At 37.3% G+C, this 27751-nt stretch overlaps 1 protein-coding gene and 1 non-coding gene across 6 annotated transcripts in view; one reads left to right on the plus strand and one right to left on the minus strand.

Moving 5' to 3' along the window:
* The window catches only part of Frmpd4 (FERM and PDZ domain containing 4), a 975050-nt gene that overhangs the window by 867650 nt on the left and 79649 nt on the right, over positions 1 to 27751 (plus strand). The window lies entirely within an intron of this gene.
* Trnat-ugu (transfer RNA threonine (anticodon UGU)) lies at positions 19657 to 19731 on the minus strand. The gene has a single exon. It is a non-coding gene; the product is annotated as a tRNA-Thr (tRNA).

The following is a 27751-nucleotide window of genomic DNA, read 5'->3' on the forward strand; positions in this document are numbered from 1 at the left end:
TTGTTTTCAGATACATTTATGTTTCTTTGTGGATTATTTTCCTTATCATTTGGGTGTTCAACTATAGAAATTTATTATTATTTTTCCATAGTGAATAAAAGAGTTTCTTAGAGACCAATTTACTGCTATAGTAACCACATTTTTTATGCAATCTCAAAAAGAGCTATAATTGCTGCAATGAAATTAGATGAGTTCCATTCATTTCATAGTTTCCTAAGTTGTTAATTCTAACTCATACTTTGTAGTGGTTGAGGAGAAAAATCTTTGAAGAATCCATGCTCTTTGCAAATTACTATATCCTTCTTTAAAAGAATCAAAGGGTAATTTTCTTTGGATTTTTACAATTAGGCAAATTAACTTAAAAACAATCTCACACATTTTATTTTTTTAAAGATGAAGTATAATTGTTCATAGAAACAGTATGAATCATGCCTTAAAACCCCCCGGCTAACCAAGTCAATTAAATTCATTGCACATAGACAGTTATTAAGCATTAACTATGTAACTCATGTAAGGAATACTGAACATGTATAAATATATATATATATATAAGACATGATTACTGTCCTCATGGAGGAGACTGCTTATTTATTACACTATATTTATGATTGTGCTGAGCTGATGGGAAAGATACTGCTTAGTAGAAATGTTTAGTGGAGGTGGATAGACATGTTAAGAATACAGTGATGATGGTTAAGAATAGCCTTTAATACTGAGTAGAAGGGCAGGTGTTTGCATGGGAAAAGGGTTTTAAAATAGATCATTCCTTTGTTCCTGGAAACCTCAAACCCTCCTAATAAATACTCACTTTCCAACCTGCAAACATGGAAAAATCGATTGCCTAAATGGCTGTCCTGAGCCATAACCTCAAATTTTTTGTTATGCAAGGCAACAATATAAATCTACTGGCTCACATTGGACTGAGTGCATTAGCCTTTTTGGATTATCTTTAATCCATTTGAGAATCTAATAAATGCCATGGACTCCTCCTTCCACCCAGAAAAACTTCATGTATACAAAGTTCTGCATACCACATAAGAATGTTCCTTGACCACCCCCACAAAGCTGGTCTCATTTTCATCACTCTGGCAACAGACTTTTTTTTTAATGCTGTCTTCCTTCCTCCACGTTCCCCAGTACCAGAAGGTAACATTGAAGAGCCAAGCACAAAATTAACTCAGTCTTATCCTTTCCAATATAGCAGTGGAAGTAGAGTTGCCTATTCCATAATAAGAAAATACAAGATCATACTAGAGACTATTCTCTCCTTCTGCCATCTTCTGTAATATGGAAGTTAACCATTGCTCCCTCTACTTTCTCTTACTACATGTGTTTATTATTCCTGCTCATCTAATTGATGAATGATACTATACTATAGCTATGGCCATTTATAGGCAGAAAGTTGCCCATGTCTTTCAGATATCACCCCTTTTATACTAATACACTAGAATTTCAGAGCTTTTCCAGGGAACAATAGAACTCTTCCAATAAGAAAGTAACTGTAATGAGATATAATAATGAATGACAGGGGAATGACAATAGCAAGGTGGAAGATAAAGAGTTCCCTTGTTGGTATTCCCCACATAAACAACAATTTGGCACTCATTTGTGGACAAAAGTACCTTTTTTGGAACTTTGAATTCCAGGTAGAAGGTTGTAAAACACTGGTGGAGCCAAAGACCTAGGAGGAAAATTTTTTTTTCAAGCAAATTTTTTTTTTATTATTGTAAACAAATGGGATACATGTTGTTTCTCTATTTGTACATGGAGTCAAGGCATACCATTTGTGTAATCATAAATTTACATAGGGTAATGTTGTTTGATTCATTCTGTTATTTTTTTCCCTTCCCCCCACCCCTCCCACCCCTCTTTTCCCTCTATACAGTCCTTCCTTAGGAGGAAAATTTTGAAAAGGCAGACTCAAGTATACCTAGGTGGCAGGCAATCTGACCATAGTCCTGTCTACAGACTCAGAAATAGTCATGTTTTCCTGTGGACGTAACTGTAGTCCTATCTGGTTGTCCTTGATCCTACCACCAGCACAATTTTTCAAGGGACCTACAAGGAATGATGCCTACCTGTGCTTTTTGCAACAGACTTTCCAACCTTATTCCCAAATGAGAAACTTGAAGTGGAGCTCCCACCTCTCTCAACCACTTTGAGAGTAGTCCCGCCTATATATGGATCTGCTTGAGAACAGACCAGTCTATACCATCAGAGGTAGGCATGATGAGCTCTGTCAAATAGATTGTGTAACCACTCTGTAACTTGGTTCAAACACCTCTCAAACACAGACTAGAAAGGCACTACCAAGGCGCTTCTGTAGGAAACGTCCATCTGTTTCCCCTTAGGGGAGGTTGGGCAACATTAATATTAATGTTGATCTTGAAGTGATCTTGTAGCCCCAGTCCCTCTTGGCCATGTTATGGGAGTGATCCTGCCTACCCAGATACTAAAAGGAAGGCGGGTTTATCTGTGCCCCTGGAGGCAGAACAGCATACCTTGGTCTCTCTTTTAGTCAGTTTTTTGCTTCTGTGACTAAAAGACCTGACAAGAACAATTTTAGAGGATGAAAAGTTTATTTGGGAGTTCACAGTTTCAGAGGTCTCAATCCATAGACAGCTGGCTCCATTCCTTGGTACTTGAAGTGAGGCTGAACATCATAGTGGAAGAGTGTAGTGAAGGGAAGCAGCTCACATGATGATCAGGAAACAGAGAGGGACTCCTCTTGACAGATACAAAATATATACTCCAAAGGCAAGCCCTCAATGACCCACCTCCTCTAGCCACACCCTACTTGCCTTCAGTTACCACTCAGTTAATCCCATGGGAGGATTAATTCACTGATTGGTTTACAAATCTCATAACCCAGTCATTTCTCCTCTAAACCTTCTTGCATTATCTCACACGTGAGCTTTTGGGGGGACTCCTAATATCTAAACTATGACAGTCTAACTGCACATCCTAAATTACCTGAAACTTGATACCAGCCACTCTCATCTCTAGTCTAGGAGCAGTCCTGTCCACCCAGGTCACATGCACATCTATGCCACCAGAGGCAGGCAGGCCAATCTCAGACTCAGCTATGGACTCTGAATTGGCCCTGTAACTTAGTTCCAGTCCCACTTAGTGTAACCTGGGACCACTTCTGCTCACAAAGGGACCTGTTCAAAGAACTGTAAAGAGCCTTCCCAGGGATCTGGCAAGAATCATAAGCATCTACACACTGAATAACTAGCTAATAATCTGAAGACCCAACTGTGGACCCAAAAATGGAAACTTGTCTAATCACCAGCCTACCTGACCAAAATTCTGGAGGCAGCCCAATCTACCCAAGAACCAGATAGGATTCATGTTCTCCCAAGGTCCTAGTAACAAGTTTGCTATCCATGGACCCCACTGTAGATCTAGCATCAGTCACATGACTAGACTTCAAACCTACTTGACTACAGATCCAGAGGCAATTCTATCAGCCTTGGAACCAACAATAGAAGGTTTTTACTTGATAAAATCAGTCTTTAAAGATTTGAAGAGGCATTTACTCCATCAGATAAACAGACACCAACTCAAGGTTACATGGATCATGAAGAAGCAGGCAAACATCCACTGTCCAAGGAAACTAATAAGGCACTTATAACTAACTCTAAGGAAATAGACAATATGAATTCTATGAAAAAGAGTTCAAAATAACAATCTTAAACTTAATGAATGGTATGTAAGGGAGTATAGACAGACAGACAGCTAAGTGAAATCATGAAAGCAATGCATGAGCCAAATGAGAAGTTTAATGAAATGATTCATTAAAAAGAATGAAAGAGGAATACTGGATCTTAAAAAATACAGTGATAGAACTGAAAAATTCTATAGAGAGCTTCAGTAGTAGATTGAATTATGCATTAGAATCAATGAACTTAAAGACAGACCATTTGAAGTTAGCCAATTAGAAGAACAAAAAGAAAACAGAATTAAAAAGAGTGAAGAAAGTATATGGGAATTGTGTAAGACCACCAACTGAACAAATATATACGTTATTGGAATACTAGAAAAAGAAAATAAAAAGACAATGAAAGAATGTTTATTTAAATAAATAATGGCTGAAAACTTTGGAAATATTGAGAGATATATCAATCAAAGTTCAGATTCATGAAACTAGTAGGACTATAAGCAAGGTCAATCTAATGAAAACTACTCCAAGACATATAATCAAATTGTCAAAAAGTAAACACAAAGATAGACTTTTGAAAGCAGCAAAAGTAAAGTGACTCATCACATACACGCATACTTCCATGAGGCTATCAGCAGATTGTTCATCAGAAACTTTTCAGGCTAGAAAGGAGTGGATAATATATTGATAGTGCTGAAAGAAAAAAAACTGTCAACCTAGAATGCTATACCCAACAAAGTTGTCCTTCAGAAATGAAGGGGTCATAACAATAATCCTGCATAAACAGAATCTGAAGGAGTTCATTACCTCTATACTAATGTTTTCCCAATATTTCTTATATTGAACATAGCTGATACTTTCACATCAGTCCAATATTTCTTAAAAAATGGATCAACTAATTTCATCTTGGCTCCCTTCTTGCCACCTTTCATAGGCACTTTTTCTTTCATGACATTTATTTTACCTGAGTATCTGATACATATAAACACACACCAACCTATGTCCAAATTTTGTTTTAAGACTTAGAAGGTTATTTCAACAATTTTACTAAGAATGCTTAAAAGGGATTCATGTCCTCCTGGAACACATACATCCCTACAAAAGAAATGAGCCAAATTATTCCCACGAAGTAAAAACCTTGTATGTAAGTTTTAAGGGTAACTATTTTATATCTCAGAAAGAAAGAAAATTATCTATGGCACCTTGATTGAAAATGGTGGTGGGAGTTAATGTGTAAGTCCTTATTATAAGGTAAATTTTCTTTTAAGCATATTCATTTCTTACTATTAAGGCTAGCTAACCCTAATATGGTACACACTGTGCCCAGTCCTGAGTATTTCCTCTATATTAACTCATAATGGTAAACAGGTACACTAGTTACCTCTAATTTGTTGATGGGGAAACTGAGACCCACAAAGGTTAAGAGAAATGTCCAATAGCTCACAGCTAGTAAGTGGTAGGTTTTAACCTACTCTGCTTCTGAATTGAGGCGCTTTCCTTATTCACCATATACATTCCTCACAACTGTCCTGTGAAAAAGTACTATTTATTATACTCACATTACACAGTGTAAACTGAGACTTAGAGAAGTCGAAGCATTTGCTCTTGGTCAGGAAAAAGGGGAAAGTGTATAGTGGGAATAAAAGAAAGACAGTACAAATTACCAGGCCTTGGGATTCCAAAGGGGATGAAACCTGACTCTCTGGCATATTAAATCCTTACATTGTGGGCGTAGCAAATGGCACAGCTATAATTGGGCTCTAAAACCTGAGTCTTATCTCATGTGACCCATATATGCACTCCATTTTTGGTTTATACACAAGTATCCTGTCTATATTCCCAGGTTTGTCAAACAATTACCTTGATTTTAATAAGGAGTGCTCAGAAGTACCTGCTTGTTATAGCAAGTAGGAGATTGGCAAGATTATTAAGAGCAAAAAGAACATTTGGAAAAGATCCATATAAAATTAGATATCAGAACGTTTGTCTTTTTATCAGTTCCTTCTCATCAGGATTATAATGGAAAGTCAAATCACATCATTTTCTGGGAGCATTGTATCTGCAGAAGAATACATTAAGAAGGTCACCTTACTGCTTAATTTCAGCTGGACTTAGTTGCAGTAAAGTGCTGCTTAGTAAAATAAGAACATTTACAGAATATCCAGTCCATAAAATATGCATGGTGATGTATGATATAATAAGCCCTTATTAAAGTAAGACCAGTGAGCAATTTTAGTGAAAACACCAAAGAAACATCCCTGTGGTATGCTGACACTGCAAATTGTAGTCTCATCTAATACACACTTGTAGTATAGATGTTTTCTGACAATTGTGAATTACAGATCCTGGAAAGAAAAAGATCACCAATTCTAGAAAATAGAAAGTGTAAGTAAACATTCTAATAATGATAAAGTAGAAAAAGGGATTTGAGTTCATAGTTCATAAAAGTTATAATGACATATAATGATGAAAATTAATAAGAAAAATGGCTTCACTTAGATTATTTTAATGTGCTTATATTTTGTTAATAACCATCTCCCACTCACTCATTAAATCTCTCCGTTATTGTAGATGCTTTTATGCAACTCATGTGTAGAAAATTAATGTTGAAGTTTGAAGAACCAGAACAAATTTAAACTAGGGCATGTTTTCAGTGATGTTATGTGGTTGACACTACTGAACATCTTAATATCTTAGTTATATCATGAAAAAAAGAGGGAGATAACTATTGGACCTATGCCATGTTCTGTTAATATTTTGGAACTACAAATTTATGAATGATTGCCTGCCCTTTCTCTAAGTAACTGAAAAAGCAAAAGAAAAATGGTCATTTTGGTGAAGATGTACATTTTTCCCTGTGGTCAGAGCATGCCTATAACCAAAGTATAAACTTCATTCCTGAAAGATGTTTAGTAGGAGGTTCTCAGGAACAGAGCCAGAACCCCAGTTTTACAGGTAACAGAGTGAGTAGATGTGGTGGGCAAGATTCTCAGGCCACACACTCTGAGGTGTAAGAAGTACATGTATGATTATATAAACAGTATGACTCTACTTTGTGTACAACCAGAGGAATGAAAGTTGTACCCCATTTGTGTACAATGAATCAAAAAATAATTAAAAAGAAGTGTCTCATTATTATCTATTATCTATAATAACCCAATATTGATTTCAAATTCTCATTCCAGCATATGGTTAGTTCATCCCATTTTCTTCAGTGCTAAGTCTGCATTTAGTGGGTTTGGTTTAATGGAAGGAGGTATTGGAAGAAATGAACTATATTTACTCCTGAGTAACATTCATCTCACCAACATTCACCAAGTTATCTTTGTGCTAATCTAATGAGTCTTTGATCACTCACATAGATAGGGAGCCATTGTGTCATCCTTGTTTCACCACTGTCAGTCCTTCCTTAGCCATTTCACTGCCATCTTGGATGCATTTGCCACTCCTGAGCCATAATGAATCATAGAATAATATCTGGTTCTTATTCCATCCAGGATCTTGTCACATTCTCAGAGTTCTGACTAGGAAAAGTCAAAGGTTGCCATGCTCTTTCATTCCATAAAGCTATCTGGGGGTTCCCAATTAGTTCTTCCTGGAGAATCAGCTCTGAAAAGAAGGGAACATTATTGCCCTATCACTTGCACCCATAAGTCTTTGTCCTTTTTTTTTGCTTTTAAGAGTCACCCAATTTCCCTCATTTCTAGAATAGACCCTTTATGAAGAGGAATAAGTTTTACACTTATTTATTGGATATTTTTCCTAGCTTTACCAAGAGTTTCTAGAACCTAGATATTTCTATACTTTCTTCTGTAACAATGCTATGCTGAGTCAGTAAATGTTGTATGGTCTGGCTGACCAAATGGGCAAAGAAATAGAAATGATCAAACACAGAAAAATAAAAAGAGATGTTGAATATTTTTTTAATATATTTGTTTTTTTTTTATTGTAAACAAATGATGTTTCTCTGTTTGTACATGGCGTAAAGGCATACCATTTGTGTAATCATAAATTTACATAGGGTAATGTTGTTTGATTCATTCTGTTATTTTTTCCCCTTCCCCCCAACCCTCCCACCCCTCTTTTCCCTCTATACAGTCCTTCCTTCCTCCATTCTTGCCCGCCTCCCTAACCCTAACTCTAACCCTAACACTAACCCCTCCCACCCCCCATTATGTGTCATCATCCACTTATTAGCGATATCATTCATCCTTTGTTTTTTTGAGATTGGCTTATCTCACTTAGCATGATATTCTCCAGTTTCATCCATTTGCCTGCAAATGCCATAATTTTATCATTCTTTATGGCTGAGTAATATTCCATTGTATATATATACCACATTTTCTTTATCCATTCATCAATTGAAGGACATCTAGGTTGGTTCCACAATCCGGCTACTGTGAACTGAGAAGCTATGAACATTGATGTGGCTGTATCTCTGTAATATGCTGATTTTAAGTCCTTTGGGTATAGGCCAAAGAGTGGGATAGCTGGCTCAAATGGTGGTTCCATTCCAAGTTTTCTAAGGAGTCTCCACACTGCTTTCCAGAGTGGCTGCACTAATTTGCAGCCCCACCAGCAATGTAAGAGTGTACCTTTCTCCCCACATCCTCGCCAACACCTATTGTTGCTTGTATTCTTGATAATTGCCATTCTAATTGGAGTGAGATGGAATCTTAGGGTGGTTTTGATTTGCATTTCTCTTATTACTAGACATGTTGAACATTTTTCCATATGTTTGTTGATTGCTTGTACATCTTCTTCTGTGAAGTGTCTATTCATTTCCTTAGCCCATTTGTCAATTGGATTATTTGCATTCTTGGTGTAGAGTTTTTTGAGTTCTTTATAGATTCTGGAGATTAGCGCTCTATCTGAAGTATGAATGGCAAAGATTTTCTCCCATTCTGTAGGCTCTTTCTTCACATTGCTGATAGTTTCCTTTGCGGAGAGAAAGCTTTTTAGTTTGAATCTATCCCAGTTATTAATTCTTGCTTTTATTTCTTGTGCTATGGGAGTCCTGTTGAGGAAGTCTGGTCCTAAGCCGACATGTTGAAGCTCTGGACCTACTTTTTCTTCCATAAGATGCAAGGTCTCTGGTCTGATTCCAAGATCCTTAATCCATTTTGAGTTTAGTTTTGTGCATGGTGAGAATATGGGTTTAGTTTCATTCTGTTGCATATGGATTTCCAATTCTCCCAGCACCATTTGTTGAAGAGGCTATCTTTTCTCCATTGCATATTTTTGGCCCCTTTGTCTAGTATGAGAAAATTGTATTTATTTGGGTTTGTGTCCGTGTCCTCTATTCTGTATCATTGATCCACCTTTCTATTTTGGTACCAATACCATGCTGTTTTTGTTACTATTGCTTTGTAGTAGAGTTGAAGATCTGGTATTGCGATACCCCCTGCTTCACTCTTTCTGCCAAGGATTGCTTTAGCTATTCTGGGTTTTTTATTCTTCCAGATGAATTTCATAATTGCTTGCTCTATTTCTGTAAGGTACATCATTGGGATTTTAATTGGAATTGCATTGAATCTGTATAGCACTTTTGGTAGTATGTCCATTTTGACAATATTAATTCTTCCTAAACAAGAACATGGGAGATCTTTCCATCTTCTAAGGTTTTCTTGAATTTCTTTCGTTAGTGTTCTGTAGTTCTCATTGTAAGAGGTCTTTCACCTCTTTTGTGAGATTGATTCCCAAGTATTTTATTTTTTTCGAAGCTATTTTGAATGGGGTAGTTTTCCTGATTTCTCTTTCTGAAGATTCATCGCTTATGTATAAAAATGCCTTAGATTTATGTGCATTGATCTTATATCCTGCTACTTTACTGAATTCACTTATGAGATCTAAAAGTTTTCTGGTGGAATTTCCTGGTTCCTCTAAGTATACAATCATATCATCAGCAAATAGGGATAGTTTGAGTTCTTCTTTTCCTATTCGTATCCCTTTAATTTCTTTGGTCTGTCTAATTGCTCTGGCTAGAGTTTCAAGGACGATATTGAATAGAAGTGGTGAAAGAGGGCATCCCTGCCTTGTTCCAGTTTTTAGAGGGAATGCTTTCAGTTTTTCACCATTTAGAATGATATTAGCCATGGGTTTAGCATAGATGGCCTTTACAATGTTAAGGAATGTTCCCACTATCCCTATTTTTTCTAGTGTTTTGAGCATGAAGGGGTGTTGTATTTTATCAAATGCTTTTTCTGCATCTATCGAAATAAGCATGTGATTCTTGACTTTAACTCTATTGATATGGTGAATGACATTTATTGATTTCCTGATGTTGAACCAACCTTGCATCCCTGGGATGAAACCCACTTGATCATGGTGCACTATCTTTTTAATATGTTTTTGTATGCGATTTGCTAAAATTTTGTTGAGAATTTTTGTGTCGATGTTCATTAAGGATATTGGTCTGAAATTTTCTTTCCTTGATGTGTCTCTGTCTGGTTTAGGTATCAGGGTAATATTGGCTTCATAGAATGAGTTTGGGAGGGTTCCCTCCTCTTCTATTTTATTGAATACTTTGAGAAGTATTGGAATGAGCTCTTCTTTAAAGGTTTTGTAGAACTCGGCTGAGAACCCATCTGGTCCTGGACTTTTATTTGTTGGTAGGCTATTGATGTCTTCTTCTATTTCATTACTTGAAATTGGTCTATTTAAATTGTGTATGTCCTCCTCGTTCAGTTCAGGCAATTCATTTGTCTCTAGAAACCTGTTGATGACTTCGAAATTTTCTATTTTGTTGGAATATAGATTTTCAAAATAGCTTCTAATTATGTTTCGTATTTCATTCGTGTCTGTTGTGATATTTCCTTGTTCATTCCGAATTTTAGTGATTTGGGTTTTCTCTGGTCTTCTCTTTGTTAGTGTGGCTAAAGGTTTATCAATTTTGTTTATTTTTTCAAAGAACCAACTATTTATTTTGTCAATTTTTTGTATTGTTTCTTTTGTTTCAATTTCATTGATTTCAGCTCTGAGTTTAACTATTTCCTGTCTTCTACTACTTTTGGTGTTGGTCTGTTCTTCTTTTTCTAGGGCTTTGAACTGTAGTGTTAGGTCGTTTATTTGTTGAGTTTTACTTCTTTTATTAAATGCGCTCCATGAAAGAAATCTTCCTCTAAGTACTGCTTTCATAGTGTCCCAGAGATTTTGATATGATGTTTCTTTGTTCTCGTTTACCTCTAAGAATTTTTTAATTTCCTTCCTAATATCTTTTGTTATCCATTCATCATATAATAGCATATTGTTTAATCTCCAGGTGTTGGAGTAGTTTCTGTTTTTTACTCTTTCATTTATTTCTAACTTCAATCCATTATGATCTGATAGAATACAAGGTAGTGTCTCTATCTTCTTGTATTTGCTGACATTAGCTTTGTGGTATAATATATGGTCTATTTTAGAGAAGGATCCATGTGCTGCTGAGAAGAAAGTGTGTTCGCTCTTGGTTGGATGGTATATTCTATAAATGTCCTTGAAGTCTAAATTATTGATTGTGTTATTGAGATCTATGGTTTCTTTGTTCAATTTTTGTTTGGAAGATCTGTCCAGTGGTGAGAGAGGCGTGTTAAAATCACCTAGTATTATTGTGTTATGGTCTATTTGGTTTCTAAAACTGAGAAGGATTTGTTTAACATACATGGATGAGCCACTGTTTGGGGCATAGATGTTTATGATTGTTATATCTTGCTGATTTATGCTTCCCTTAAGCAGTATGAAATGTCCGTCCTTATCCCTTCTGATTAACATTGGCTTGAAGTCCACATTATCTGAAATGAGGATGGATACTCCAGCTTTTTTGCTGAGTCCATGGGCATGGTATGTTTTTCCCCATCCTTTCACCTTTAGTCTATGGGTATCTCTTTCTATGAGGTGAGTCTCTTGCAGGCAACATATTGTTGGATCTTTCTTTTTAATCCAATCTGCCAGTCTATGTCGTTTGATTGATGAAATCAGGCCATTAACATTCAGGGTTATTATTGAGATATGATTTGTATTCCCGGTCATTTGGTTCATATTTAAAATTTTATTTATTTATTTATTTATTTTTTGACACATCTTGGTTCCTCCTTTATTTGACAGTTCCTTTAGTGTAATTCCTCCCTTTGCTGATATGCTTCTTTGTTTTTTATCTCTTCCTCATGAAATATTTTGCCGAGAATGTTCTGTAATGCTGGCTTTCTTTTTGTAAATTCTTTTAGCTTTTGTTTATCATGGAATGATTTTATTTCATCATCAAATTTGAAGGTAAGTTTGCTGGGTATAAGATTCTTGGTTGGCATCCATTTTCTTTCAGAGTTTGAAAAATGTTGTTCCAGGGCCTTCTAGCTTTTAGGGTCTGGATTGAAAAATCTGCTGATATCCGTATTGGTTTCCCCCTGAATGTAATTTGGTTCTTTTCTCTCACAGCCTTTAAAATTCTGTCTTTATTTTGTATGTTAGGTATTTTCATTATAATGTGCCTTGGTGTGGGTCTGTTGTAATTTTGTGTGTATTTGGAGTCCTATAAGCCTCTTGGACTTGATTTTCCATTTCATTCTTCAGATTTGGGAAGTTTTCTGATATTATTTCATTGAATAGATTATTCATTCCTTTGGTTTGTTTCTCTAAGCCTTCCTCAATCCCAATAATTCTCAAATTTGGCCTTTTCATGATATCCCATAGTTCTTGCAGATTCTGTTCATGATTTCTTACCATCTTCTCTGTTTGTTCAACTTTGCTTTCGAGGTTAAATATTTTGTCTTCAATATCTGAAGTTCTGTCTTCCAGGTGTTCTATCCTATTGGTTATGCTTTCTATGGAGTTCTTAATTTGGTTTATTGTTTCCTTCATCTCAAGGATTTCTGTTTGTTTTTTTTTCAATATCTCTAACTCTTTATTGAAATGATCTTTTGCTTCCTGTATTTGCTCTTTTAACTGTCGATTGGTGCTATCATTCAATGCCTGCATTTGCTCTTTCATCTCATCATTCAATGCCTGCATTTGCTCTTTCATCTCATCATTCAATGCCTGCATTTGCTCTTTCATCTCATCATTCAATGCCTGCATTTGCTCTTTCATCTCATCGTTTGCTTCCCTAATCATTTTAATTATGTACATTCTGAACTCCCTTTCTGTCATTTCTTCTGCCATGCTGTTGTTGGATTTTATTGATGTAACATCTAGATTTGTTTGGGGCATTTTCTTCCCTTGTTTTCTCATATTGTTCAGTAATCAGTGGGTCATTACGATATTGCAGATTTCCTCTATCGACTTATAATGTCCCTGAAGATTGCTAGTATATCCCCTCTTATCCTTCAGTAGCCCGAAGTCTTGGAGGAAGTTGTTAATGCGGAGCTCAACGAAGAAGCTGCCTCTCTAGGGGTGGTGACCCTCAGGTGGCGTATATTCCCTGCTAGTGGGCAGAGGTGCTTCCACTTGTTGACCAATGGTCATCCAACGGGGAACTAGGCTGCGGGCTGAGGCAAGTCCTGTTTGTGCCTGTGTCTTTGGTTTTACCATCCCTGTGGGAAAACCTCACCCAGCAGGGAAGACTCACTCGGTGGGGACGTCTTGCTGATCAGTTGCCCTCCTAGAGGTTCCCCTCAATCTACAACTACCACCTGGGCTGGGCTGTCTTCCTCTGCAATGTTCCCAGGGGCCCGGACCTACCTCCTGGACCTGGGAGCCTCACCCTTCGCACATGAGTCTCCTTAGGCTGCCTCTCCCAGAGAATCTGTCCGCAGTCCTGGAAACTTCGCTCCGCCCCTAGGCGTGTCTCTGTGCGGCTCTTCCAGCAAGAAGCCACCTAGCTCCTGGGACCCTGCTCTGCACCTTATCGCCTGGCTATGCGGCCCCTCCTCTGAGCCGCCACCTGGAGCCCCGTACAATAGCTCCGATACCCAGAGACCCGCCACACACCTCCTCCTCCGGACAGCGGCTGGGTTTCCGACGCAGTCACTAGGAGCCCAAGCAATTCACTTCGCGTCTTCTCCTCCCGCCAACCGCCGGTAGCCCTAGGCAGTCACTCCAAGTCCAAGTGACCTGCCCTGTTCCTCCTCCTCCTCCTCGGGGTAGCCCCCCGGGTGTTCAGGAGCGGTGGCTCCGAGACCAAGTGACCCACCGTGCTCCTCCTCCAGGCAGGCCACCGGTGTTCAGGAGCAGTCGCTTTTAGTCCAATCAACTCACCACTCGCCTCCTCCTCTGGCAACCGCCTGTGGCTCTGATGCAGTCACTCCTAGACCAAGCGACCCGCCGCACTTCTCCTCTTCCTCTGGGCAACCCCCCTGTGTTCAGGAGCGGTTGTTCTGAATTCAAACAGCTCGCCATGCAGCTCCTCCTCTGGTAACTGCCTGTGACTCTGATGCAGTCACTCCTAGACCAAGCGACCCACCGCGCTCCTCCTCCAGGCAGGCCACCGATGTTCAGAACCTGTCGTTCTGAGTTCAAACAGCTGGCCACGCAGCTCCTCCTCTGGCAACCACCTGTGGCTCTGATGCAGTCACTCCTAGACCAAGCGACCCGCCGCGCTTCTCCTCTTCCTCCGGGCAGCCCCCCGGTGTTCAAAAGCGGTTGTTCTGGGTCTAAACAGCTCGCCACACAGCTCCTCCTCAGGCAGCCGCCCGGAGCCCCAGTGGTTGCTCCGAGTCCAAGCGCTGTGCTGAGCCGCCTCCTCCACGATGATCCCAGTTGTCCATGTTTACCGCTCCAGCAGGGAGAGGGGCGTCTCACCGAGCAACTCTACTTCACAAAGTTCCCTGTGTTCCGGGGCTACCGCCCCATTCGGGATGCCTCTCCAATGGGAGAGACTCACCCAGTGGCTTTGAGTTGGTCCCAAGTCTCTCACTATCTCCTCTTTTGAATCTTGCATCCTGGAGCAACGTGAAATGCAGCCGCCCCCTAGTCCGCCATCTTGAAACTTCTTCATATATTTGTTGATCAATTGTATATCTTCTGTGAATTGTGTGCTCAGTTCCTTAGCCCATTTATTGATTGGGTTATTTGGTTTTTATTATTTTTTGGTGTAAAGTTTTTAGAGTTCTTTATATATCCTGAAGATTAATGCTCTATCTGATGTGCATATAATAAAGATTTTTCTCTTCATATTATTGATTGTTTCCTTTGCTGAGAAGCAGCTTTTTAGTTTAAATCCACCCCATTTACTGATTATTGCTTTTATTTCTTGTGCTTTATGAGTCTTGTTAAGGAAGTCTGGTCCTAAGCTGACATCATGAAGATTTGGGCCTACTTTTTCTTTTTTTGGTATGGAGTCTCTGGTTTAATTCCTGGGTCCTTGGTCCATTTTGAGTTGAATTTTGTGTAGGGTGAGAGATAGGGGTTTAATTTCATATTGCTGCATATGGATTCCCAGTTTTCCCAGAACCAATTGATAAAGAGTCTATCTTTTCTCCAATGTATGTTTTTGGCACCTTTGTCTAGTATGAGGTAACTGTAGTTATGCAGGTTCATCTCTGTGTTTTCTATTCTGTAGCCCTGGTCTACCTTTCTATTTTGGTGCCAATACTATGCTGTGTTTGTTACTACAGCTCTGTAGTACAGTTTAAGGTTTTGGTATTGTGATGCCTCCTGTTTCACTCTAGTAATTAGAGAAATTCAAATCAAAACTAACCTAAGATTTCATCTCACTCCAATCAGAATGGTGAATTTGTGCAACCACTCTGGAAAACAGTATGGAGATTCCTTAGAAAACAGCTATCCCACTCTTCAGTCTATACACAAAGAACTTAAAATCAGCATACTACAGGGACTTAGCTACATCCATGTTTATAGCAGCTCAATTCACAATAGCTAGATTGTGGACCCAAACTAGGTGCCCTTCAACAGATGAATGGATAAACTGTGGTATATATATATATACCATGGAGTATTACTGAGCCATAAAGAAGAATAAAATTATGGCATTTGCAGGTAAATGGATGGAGTTGGAGAATATCATACTAAGCGAGATGAGTCAATCCCAAAAAACCAAAGGCCAAATATTTTCTCTGATATGTGGATGCTCATCCATAATGGGGGCGGGGAATGGAGGAACTTTGGATTGGGCAGAGAGGAGAGAGGGGAGGGGAGGGGGTATGGGAATGGGAAAGATGGTGGAATGACACGGACATCAATACCATAGGTGTACGTATGATCACATAAATGGTGTGACTCTATAACATGTACGGCCAGAGAAATGAAAAGTTGTGCTCCATTCATGTACAATGAATCGAAAGGCATTCTGCTGTCATGTATAACTAATTAGAATAAATAAAAATTTTAAAAAATTTTAAAAAGGAGACTTCAGTGAAGACAAAAAATGAAAAAAAAATGAGGCATGGGGATAGGAAGACAACTTTAGTGAGTATTTCAAAATATCATCCTCATATATTCCTATAGAAATCAGGAAAATCTGAATTTAAATCCTACCTCTGCAATGCATGGACTATGTGTGATCTTGGACAAAGAACTTAATGTATGTAATCCTCAGCTTCTTCACCTATAAAATGAAGGCCTACCTATAAAGTTATATAAAGAATTAGATAAACTGCAGTGAATAAAGCTCTTGGTAGAGTATAAACATAGCAGTTCTTAATAAATTTGAATTATTATTGTCTTCATCAATGTCCTCAGCTTCATCTCTATACCTAAATGATTGTGAGAAAATGGCTTCAGTCTCAGAGTCTTAGTCTCTTAGTCTATAAAAGTGACTAAGATTTCACACTTCTAAGCCTTTGTCTAAGGATCAAATGAGATAACGTATGTGAGAGAACTTTGTGACTTGTAATCAGGTCCTGTGAGAGGCTGTCATTACTGCTCTTGAAATTGCAGGGTAGGGGACTTAAGCACAAACCTGGGCATCCAATCAAAGCAAAGAAAGGAATCTAGGCAGAAATCTAGTTTTTTAGGATGAATTAATTATTAAAAATGTCTAAGACAGGATTTGCAAAGGTGCCCAGGGTTCATACCTGAGGTATTATAACCCAGAGTTTGGTGGTGAACTTGACTTTGGGGACCATGTAGGTATGCAGCATTGTGGTAGCATGATGACAAATAAAAGGGGACTCAGTTTTGTGTTATATGGGTGAAGGGGTATGGAAAGATTCAGGGCTATTGACATATGCCTTGCTGGAGTTGAGATTACATTAGGAATGAACTAAATCAGGGATCAACAGACCTTTCTCTGTAAAGGATCTGATGGTAAATATGTGAAGCTTTGCAAGCCACATGGTCTCTGTCACAAAAACTCAGATCTGCCATTGTAGCACAAAAGCAGCCATGGATGATACATAAATGAATGACTGTAGCTTTGTTTCAATAAAATTTTATTTACAAAAACAGGAGGAGAGTAAGAGGAACATATTTAACACACAGGCCTTATTTACTCATCTCTGCCCTAAACCAGTGAAACTTAAAGAAACCTGACCTGAAGATAATAGGACATAAAAACAAAAAAAAAATGAAACTAGGCTTTTTGCTAGAAATAGTAATAAATATAAAGCAAATATTGCTTTATCTCAGGTTTCCTAAAATGTATTTTATATAGTACAGAGACAGGATAAAATTATAAGCAAACAAAGAAATAGATAAATATCTTAAGACTCTCCTGATGACCCACTGATCCTCCCTAAAAAGTTAAGTGTTCCCATATCTTTTATCATTGAGAGGTATATACACCTTTATTATAATCCATACCCACACAGTTATCATTAATTGAAAACTTGTTTTTCTTTCACAATTCTATTTGTTTCTTAATGAAAAGGACCAGGGCAATACTACCTGTAACAAATCCAAAACTAGATCAAAGTTCAATCAAAATAGGAGATTGCCAATGACAAATAGTCAATAATGAGTGTTCCTGATAGATGGACATCTCTCCCTCAGAAGGTAATATAAGGATTCAACTCAGACCCTCTTCATCTTGTGACTGCTATCTTTAACACATACCTTCCAGTTTGTCCCTGTCAAACGAGGGAAGAGGAAGAGAATACAAGGACACAGGGAAAGGTTTCATGGAAGGAGTACTTCCACTCCCCTTCCATTGGAAGAAGTCAGCCAGTGGATGAATCTAACTTCTCAGGAAGCTAAGTGTATTCTAACTGTGTACCCAGGCAGTGGTGGGAGCAAGTTTGCCTAATACATAACCAGGCTTTGCACTGATCTTATTGTATTCATTATGATTGCCTTCATGCCTACCCCAATACTTAGCATGAAATTGGAAAGGAATAAATGTTTGCAGAAAGAATCCTTGAAGTGAATTTAAAACTACTCACCTTGAAACAATTACTATAACTTATTTTATCAATTTTGGAGTCAAATCTAAGTGAATTTATCAACTTTTCAGTTATCGTACCTGAAGTAGGTCTATTGCTTGTCTTGTGTTTGTGCATATCTTGATTTTAGCCTTGATATAACACATGTTCTAAACATCTCTATCACTTCATCATTGTCATTCTTATATGATCTCCATCTGCCTCACTTTTACTAGCTCCATTGTTCTCAACCTCTTCAAATCATCTTAGGCTCCATTTATGAAATGAAGTGTTTGTTAAGGTGTTCAAATCATCATTCTGAAATTAAGTTGCTCTCATACTGCCTTAATCCAGTGTCAGATCATATATCTAGCTTAATCAGAGTAATATGTATGCCCACAAACTCTACTTTTGCATTAAATTCAGTAAACTGTCTTCTCCCTAGGAAATTGCAGTGTTTCTTGGTCTTTAGTGTGCAGTTTAAAGAACTGTATTTTTGCCTTATGTATGTCATTTACATGTGAACTTGCAGGTAAACATCCTTCTTCTCTCTTAACTGAACCAATGTCCAGGCTATATAATCTCCCCACACCTCCTGTTGTTAAGATGAAGAGATTTGGGAGCTTGAAAGAGACTTGCATCTAGAAGAGAAAAAATTGATGTTCTACACCCTGAATTTCCCAAACAACTCTGTCAATTTGGACATATAACAGCTTCAGTCTTCATCTTCCAAATGGTTGGAGGAGGGATTATAGACATTCTGAGACACCACTCTTCATTATGCATATCTGCCTTAAATGGAGGGACATTTGAAATCTAAGACCCTATCCACTAAATCTTGGTTGTACTCTCCAATTATTGGGAAGGCCCCTATCCAATTGAGAACCACTGAAGATGATGGTTATACAGTGTTTTCAGCTTAAGCATACCATGATTGGTAGTAAACACATCTCATCTTTTACTCAAAAGGATAAAGTCTTCATTTCCTATAGATTGATGGCTCCCTGGTAAATGGGACTGTTCCAAGATGGCAGAATATCCATGAGCTGGCTGAAAAGATAGGAGGGAGTTAATGAGTCAAATCCTGTCTTTGTTCCCAAACATTGGAGCAGGGGGCAGAATGTAGCAATGATCAAGATCTGCCTTCTCCCTGATGGGAACCCAGATGGTAAAGTATCAGAGACTACCATGTTTACAAACTAAATGGTAAGACAGTAGATTTTAGTTATAAATGGAATTTGTAAATGTATTGGCTTATAAATCTGTAGGATGAGGCAGGAGAATATTCTTTGGACAAGTAAGATACAAAGAGGGATTTTGTACTCCCTTGCTACTCTTTTGCTAGCTTGTAGAAATCCTGTAGTCAGAAGCTGCTGAAAGAGACATTTGAAATGAATTTTTAAAAAAACAGGAAAAGGAAGCAGTCATCATTTATTAAACTCTCCTCTGGGCAACATAGACCAAGTCCATGCACATCTCTGTGAGTGGGGGTAATTTGCCTCATTTACATTTGAGGAAACAGAATTAGACAAATGCTAACTAGGTATGGTTCTCCATATTATGCTAATGAGTTCTGTAATTTGTTCAAGGTCAGTTGAGCAATACTTGATGAGGTCAAAAGGGAAACCTAATATGTGACTGTATATGTACTTTCTCTGGACTTAATTTTTAAAAATTTTTGGTGGTACTGAGAATTGAACCAGGGCCTCACACATGGTAGGCAAATACTCTACTACTGAGTTACATCTCCAGCCTTTAATTTTTTGGGGGGGTGCTGGGGATCGAACCCAGGGCCTTATGCTTACAAGGCAAACACTCTACCGACTGAGCTACCTCCCCAGCCCCAAATTATTACTTGATTTTTTTTTTTTGCAGTGCTGGGGATTGAACCCAGGGCCTTGTGCTTGTAAGGCAAGCACTTTAATTTTTTTATTATTAAATTTTTTTATTTTTACAGACTGCATTTTGATTCATTGTACACAAATAGGGTACAAATTTTCATTTCTATGGTTGTACACAATGTAGATTCACACCATTCATGTAATCATAAATATACATAGGGTAATACTATCTGTTTCATTCTACTATCTTTCTGTTCTCCACCCCCTTCTACCCTAAATAGAAAGTACATATACAGTCACATATTAGGTTTCCCTTTTGACCTCATCAAGTATTGCTCAACTGACCTTGAACAAATTACAGAACTCATTAGCATAATATGGAGAACCATACCTAGTTAGCACCCTTCTACACCATCCAAAGTTCCTCCCTTCTTCTTTTCTCCCCTCCACCCTCCCTTGTTATATATCATCATCCACTTATCAGAGAAAAAATATGTCCTTTGGTTTTTTTAGGCTTGGCCTATTTCACTTAGAATGATATTTTCCAACTTCATCCACTTACCTGGGTATAATTTTTTAAATTTTTAGTCAAGATCTTGCTAAGTTGTAGAGGTTGGTCTTGACCTTTCTCCCTCAAACTCTGGAATAGTTGGGATCACTGATGTGCTCCACCATGCTTTAAACTTTCTTTTATTATTATTTTTTGATTCATTGTTCACAAATGGGGTACAACTTTCATTTCTCTGGTTGTATACAAGGTAAAGTCACACCATTTGTGTACATGTACATAGGGTAATGATGTTTGTCTCATTCTATTATTTTTCCTTCCCCCTGCCCCCTCCTCACCCCTCATTTCCCTCTACATAATTCATCCTTCCTCCATTCTTCTCTTTCCTCCTCCCCTGCATTATGTATCATCATCCACTTATCAGAGAAATCATTCGGCCTTTTCTGGCATTGGCTTATTTCACTTAGCATGATATTCTTCAACTCCATCCATTTACCGAAAATGCCATAATTTTATTCTTCTTTATGACTCAATAATATTTTATTGTGTATATAAATCATAGTTTCTTTATTCATTCATCTATTGAAGGGCATCTAAGTTGGTTCCACAATCTAGCTATTGTGAATTGAGCTGCGATAAATTTTGATGTGGCTGCATCACTTTAGTATGCTGTAGTATACTTTGGGTATAGGCCAAGGAGTGGGATAGCTGGGTCAAATGGTGGTTCCATTCCAAGTTTTCTAAGGAATCTCCATGCTTCTTTCCAGAGTGGCTACACTAATTTGCAACCCCACCAGCAATGTATGAGTGTATCTTTTCTCCCACACCCTCTCCAATACCTATTGCTGGTTGTATTCTTGATAATAGCCATTCTGATGAGGTGAGATGGAATCTTAGGGTAGTTTTGATTTGCATTTCTCTTATTACTAGAGATGTTGAACACTTTTTCAAATATCTGTTGATTGCTTGTAGATCTGCTTCTTTGAAGTGTCTGCTCATTTCCTTATCCATGCACTTTCTTTTACACCATTCTGCCACTGTGGGTAAGAGGAACTGAATAGAGAGATAATAAGGACATCTATGAGGAAATAAACTATAGTCTCATTTCCTGAGACCCTTCAAGGAAAGAGATACTCTCAATGTGTTGTTAAGGCTTTAAATTAACTTTCAGTTGTTCCCTTCCAGGGACCTTTGACAATAAATGGGTATGTCTGAAGTTACTGGTGAAAATTAATCACCAGAGGACCCTTCCTGGATGTAAGAGCTGAGTAACTTCCCTAGGAACCATGTATGTCCCATACAAGGAGAAAAGTCTCCCAGATAGAACTGTATGCTTCATCTGACAGTTAGATATAAACTGAGAGTAGAGATACATTATTTAGAAAAATAAAGAAATGGTATATATTTTATAGCTAGTTTATGAGATAAAAATTCTGCATATTACATAGTTTTGTTTCAATGTTGGACAAAATGCAGAAACTTGGAAAGTAAGGACTTTCTTTAATGCCCCTTTTCTACTCTATAGTCTATTTTTATTCCACATACACTGGAGCTTATATCTATGAAATTGGTCTTAAACCAAATAACATTTTACTTTTATTTCAACATTTTTGCTTATTAGTATTCTGAGTATTTTAAATGAGTCTTTATTATATGCATCAAATTATACACCACCATGTAGTAGACATTAAAAGGCAGTCAATAAGTCATTTGATAACAACATAAAAAATAAAATATAGACTCATTTCCTCCAGTACAAATGTTAGCCAGAAAGGTACAAAAACTGTACATTTTGTCATTAGACAGAAACAATTGCAATACACAATTATTCCAAGTAAGATTGCATATCAACATCTTTGCATTTTAAAAAAGTTTATTTCAGACTTATAAAACTAAAGGGAAACTTACCAATTCTAGGATCCAGAAACAAAAATAATTGTTATTTTTCCCTCATGTCAGGACTTATCACTGTTAAACACCCTTCTTTCCCTTTTAGCTTCTTGTTGCTGTTCTATTTGTACTTTTATTAACAAAACATTCCACATATCTGTGTCTAATAAATGGGATTGCTTTGTGGGCTGAGCATTCTTGGATTTTTTTTAAGAAGCATGTCAGAGCTAAATTTTCATCACATGTTCTAAAACTCTACCCCAGGGTGTTTTCATTTATATTTAATGTTAAATCAAGGATAATAGAGGTGGAACAAACTGTTCTTCATTGAATACAATCAACAGTATTAGCTCACTCTGAATTCCACAAATAACATTTGGAATGTTCTTTCTTGTAGAGCACTTCAGGGTATCTGGGTAACTTGGAGCTTGATAACTTTAAAATTGAATTATCAAATACAAAAACAAAGGAAGCCTCTCTTGGGATTTATAATAAAATATATGAAGTTTTGGGAACACTTATAAAAGTGCAAAACATTTTTAGAAAACACATTTCTTGCCCCCTTTAATTTCCTGCATGTATCATGTTTCTTAAACACAGTGAGCCATGATTTTCATTGTTTGACAAAGCAATGCAATATGTGGGATGCCCTTAAAAGTAGCCTTCCCCTTTAATTTGTTTTCTTTTCTCCATAATTCCTTCTCATTGGGCTTTCAAATATATAGTATGTCTCAAAAATAGTATAGCTGTGACTAGTAAGAGCCTTTCAGGTAGATGATAGAACGGCTAAAGTAAAAGAGCAATTTACTGACTGACAGAACTAAAAACAATGTGAGGTGGAACTGATGAGGCACAAGGAAAATTGGATATCAAATACAATGTGTCAAGAAGCCTTTGTCCTCCATCATTGGCTCAGACCACTTTCCAATGTCGGGTTTTTCCAGGATATATCTCTGTAAGTAGTGTTAAGATTATACAAGAGCTCTAGATTGGTGTGCTACCAAGGAGATGAAAGAATACCATTTTCCAATCAATCCAATCAGACTTCCCAAACAGAGCTTTCATTGACCCAGTATGGTGATTAAAAAAAATCACTGCCACCCAGAGGGTGGAACATGCTGAAGAGGTGTATTAGTCAGTGTTCTCCAGAGAATCAGAATGAAGAGAACTGACTCACGTGATCACAGAGACAGAAAAGCTCCATAATACGTCATCTGCAAGACGGTAAACCAGAGAAGTCTGTAGCATTGCTCATTTCAAGAAGCCAGAAGGCTCAGAACCAGGAAGGCCAACGGCATAACTGCCAGTACAAGGTCAAAGTCCTCAGAGTCCCCAGGTTGCTGGTGCAAGTCCCAGAGTCCAAAGACCAAAGAATCTGAAGTCTGATGTCCTAAGGCAACATCAGGAGAAAACATAGAAAGAGAACCAGAGAGAGAGAGAGAGAAAAGTCATTCCTTCTTTCCTGTTTCATCTGGTTTCTCTGGAAAGACCTTTCCAGATACACCTACAAGTAATAGTTTACCAGTTTTCACCCCAGTCAAGTCGATACCCAAAATTAACTATCACAGGCAGCCAGGTCCAGATCTTGTGCCTGCCCCTAGAAAGAAGGATGGGGTTAGCCCCACTGGAATTTTTCAGTATCTAAGCTTCGTGGAGGTTGGTTTTGCAAAGGGAAATCTCATGACAATTATTAAAAAATGGACTGAATCCTGGTCAAAACAAAGGAAACAACTGCCATTACAACTGGTCTTTTGAGACTGTAGGTTGTTCTAGAAACATTTTATTATGAAAACTGTTGAAGAATCTTAAGTATAAAGAATGGTGTGGTCACCTCATGTTCCAATTAGCCAACTTCAAAAATCATCAACTTGTGACTATACGCCATACTCCGTATACCAAGGTACCTCCCACACTTAAGTGATACTAAAGCAAACATCAGACATCACATAATTTCATCTATAATAATTCAGTATGTGCCTCTAAAGGATAAGAATTCCTTATAAAAAATAAAACCCCACAATACTATTATCATACCTTACAAATTAATGTTTTTAACATTATCAAATATTTTGTTTTCAAATTTCTTCCATGATTTCATAAAACAGTTTCTTATAACAGTATATTTGAATCAAGATCTATATAAAAAAGTCCATATAGTGTGATTTGTTGGTATGACTTTTAAGACTATTTTATAGTTTTTCGTTCCATTTCTTTTATTGTCTTTCAAAAAATTCTATATTGTTTTTAAAAATACATTGTTTTGTAGAGATTTTTTTAGAGCCTGAATTTTGCTGATTACATTTCTTAGTGTCATTTCATATACTTTTCTGTCTTCCCATATTTCTTGGAAGAGCCAGATACACTCCCTTCTGGAGGTTGCTGTGTCCTTTCATCCTACAGAGGTATATGATAACTGGTTGTCTTTTTTGTTATATAAGCAGCTATTGATACTCTTTGCCAACATCTACTAATTCATTAGTCATTGCTAAAGGATGATTCTCTAATTCTATCATTTATTCTTCAATTATTAAATAATAACTCTTTGAAGAGAAACTATTTGTTTTTTATGAGAAGTACTTCATGTGAAAGAGAGAGCAATTACTTGAATCTGTCACTTTATTTGCCAGTTTCCTAAACAATGTACTGCAGAACTGGCATTACCAAAGAAGAAAAATGTTTTTTGAAGTATCATTATAATAAATGCATGGACTTAAGTATATTGGGTATCATATTCTCATTAAAGCTCAACTCATCCCATCTTTCATAAACAGAAGCCTATTCAAGTGGGCTGTTGAGTCCTTTCAATGTAACCCAAATCATCTTCATTAATGCCTTGACTTTTTGATATGAAAATATGCACAAGTTTCAACTTGTGTTTTTATTGCCCCAAATCTGAAATCAGTAATTGCTCCAAGGATCCCTGATTCCTTTTAGTGGGAAATGGTATTTAGGAATCAGAATTCTAGTGTGTGCATTGATAAGAAGAGAACTAAGATATGTGTGTACATTTTTTAAAGATAAACATATCAAACATATCATGAGGGGCTGGGGAGATAGCTCAGTTGGTAGAGTGCTTGTCTCACAAGCACAAAGCCCTGGGTTCAATTCCCAACAGCACACACACACACACACACACACGCACACACACAAAAAAAAAACCTGTTTCACGAGCTCATACTGATGAATTGATACAAATTTAGGACAAAGGGTTATTAGGTAACCTCATCCGTATTGAATACTTATCTATATGTTCTCAAACTGTAAATCCTAATTCTCAGTGACACTGCCATAACCTTTCAACTTTATCCCACACTACACATACGACAGTCCCCAAATAGCAATACAACTATAAATAACATAATTACTGAACACATTTTAAGATACTTGTATTGTAGTTCTGTTTGTCAATTATGGCATATCCCACAAGGGTTTCAAGTTATTCTTTCAAAATCACTTGGGATAATTCTTATCTGTGTTACTCTGCCACTAACTGGATTCACAGCTTTAATAATTTCATTTTACATATAATTCTTGGTGATAACTTTTTAATTTAGTTTTTAAAATTATGTGTAACTACGATCATTTCACCAACTAAATATGTAAGTTCTTTATTTCATTTTACATGCAATGTATAGCAACTGATTTTTAAATTTTAGCTGGGTTTTAGAATTATGTATATGTACGATTCCTACGTCAAATCTTGAAAATGTATATTCAAACAAGTATAAATTCTGTCCTTTTTCTCTCCACTCTATCTTCTCCCCTGTATTAAACACTTATTTTCTTTTTACTTTTTTTTGTTGTTGTTGTTAATGGAGACATCCCCAGCCCTATTTTGTATTTTATTTAGAGACAGGGTCTCACTGAGTTGCTTAGCGCCTCACTTTTGCTGAGGCTGACTTTGAACTCATGATCCTCCTGCCTCAGTCTCCCAAACCACTGTGATTATAGGCATGCATCACTGCACCTGGCTGCAACACTTATTTTTCAATTTTATCTTATAAACCATTCTTCTAGTGTATTTTTTTGTTTTGTTTTTTGGTGCGTATGATTGAACCCATGACCTAATGCTAATTATGAGTTTTACCACTGCGATATACCCTCCAAGCCCATTTTGCATAATAGTGGTAGACTAGAAACACTTTTATTCATGTTGCTTTTATCACTTAACTATGTATCTTAGCTCCCACTGTCTTATGTTTTTACACACTTGTGGAAAAAAATATGTGTAGGTAAGTGTATGTGTGCTCTTACATATGTATGCATCACTTTTAGAAATTTGGAAGATGTGTACTTTTATTCTAATGGTTGTCAATATATGAATGCCTTTATATAATAGCTTAACCCCCCTGCCATCTATACATCTACCCACCTTTTCTTCCCCTAGCTGTGTCAATTGTTTTCCTACTATGAGTATTATTGAAATTTGCTGAGTTACCTTTTCTTAACTCTTTTTTAAACTTTATTCTATTTATTTTTATTTTTATGTGGTGCTGAGGATCAAACCCAATGCCTTACAAGTGCTAAGCAAGTGCTCTACCACTGAACCACAACCCCAGCCCCTCTTCTTAACGCTTTTTGCTCTCTCCCTGAATATTTGACTTGAACTAGTCTCTTCACTCCCAATAAGTATTACTAATATGACTACATATGAGTCAAGGAGTTACCTAACTGATTTTCACAAACTTTATTCTTTCTCCTCCATTTGTGGATTGATATGCCCATATTGTCAGAGTAGAGCCAATATGGGTACTGCCTGTCTCCTGTACAGCATTTGTCACCCTTCTACATCTGTAGCTATTATGCTGAGTATTATTGATGTCTGCAGTTTGTTCTCTTGCAGAGTTCCAGGATAAGAATTTCCTATATCTTTTGAAAGACTGTCAACAATTCAGGGGTTTTCCCAGTGTTGGAATCATCAGAAGTAACTTTCCCTTCCCTCCATTTCATCCCACATAGAGTCAGGGTTTGTTTCCACCAGCTCATACTTTGATGTTCATGGGAATATCTCACCACCTAGTTTTGCTGGTGTTGTCCATAGGTTATACCTGCTACCCTAGCAGCTTTCTCTTTCTCCTCTTTTCTTCTTCTTCTCTTCCTCCTCTTCCACTGCCCTCTCTTCCTCCTCATCCTTCTCTCTGTTGCAGTACTGGGGATTTAACCCAAGCCTGTTCTACCACTGAGCTACATCATCAGCTTATTTTATTCTTTATTTTGAGATTTTTATATCACTAAGTTGCTGAAGCTGGCCTTGAACTTACAATCCTCCTCCCAAGTTGCTAGGATTACAGATATGGGTCACTGTGCCTGGTTGCTTCCTATCTTTTTAAAAGAGTGCTCAAGGAAATTGAAAACTCTTTTCCCAATTTCCAATAATCCTGCAGTGGACATAGATTTTATCAAAAAGTTTTGACTCTGAATAATTATTTACAAATATTTGGTCTCTCTTATGATCATTTTGTACTTTAAGTGTGTAGCAACCTAACAGACAACATAAGAAAATGATCATTCTCACTATCTTACGTATAAGACTTGATGACAAACAGTCATCTATTATGGAATAATAATATTCCACTGAAAACAAAGTATTTCTTTATTTCCTTGAAAATGAATATCAGTC

Source organism: Sciurus carolinensis, chromosome X (assembly GCF_902686445.1).
Source record: "Sciurus carolinensis chromosome X, mSciCar1.2, whole genome shotgun sequence".
NCBI lineage: Eukaryota > Metazoa > Chordata > Mammalia > Rodentia > Sciuridae > Sciurus > Sciurus carolinensis.